Source organism: Mycetomoellerius zeteki, unplaced genomic scaffold (genome assembly GCF_001594055.1).
Source record: "Mycetomoellerius zeteki isolate Tzet28-1 unplaced genomic scaffold, Tzet1.0 scaffold411, whole genome shotgun sequence".
NCBI lineage: Eukaryota > Metazoa > Arthropoda > Insecta > Hymenoptera > Formicidae > Mycetomoellerius > Mycetomoellerius zeteki.
Window position 1 is genome coordinate 99,178 of NW_017257405.1, and position 286 is coordinate 99,463.

A 286-nucleotide genomic window follows, 5' to 3' on the forward strand; every position below is an offset into this window, starting at 1 on the left:
CCCAGCCATAGTCAAAGGTTCGCACAGAACATATATAAAGGTTGTCCAGCTATGATTGACGCTATTCGGCTCGCGGCGCGCGCATATATTTCCACCGTTTTCGTTAGGAAGCCTGTCTCCCATTCTCCGATCTTAGCTTCAGCCCCATGTGATTGGCCCGGCAGTCAAGCAGACTGATACTGGGCCACAGTATAAGGATCATACAGTAGAATCAAACAGTGTCGGCACCTTTTGATCTTTTTCAGACGCATCATCAGACTGCGCTAGAGATCCTATTGGCTCCGCC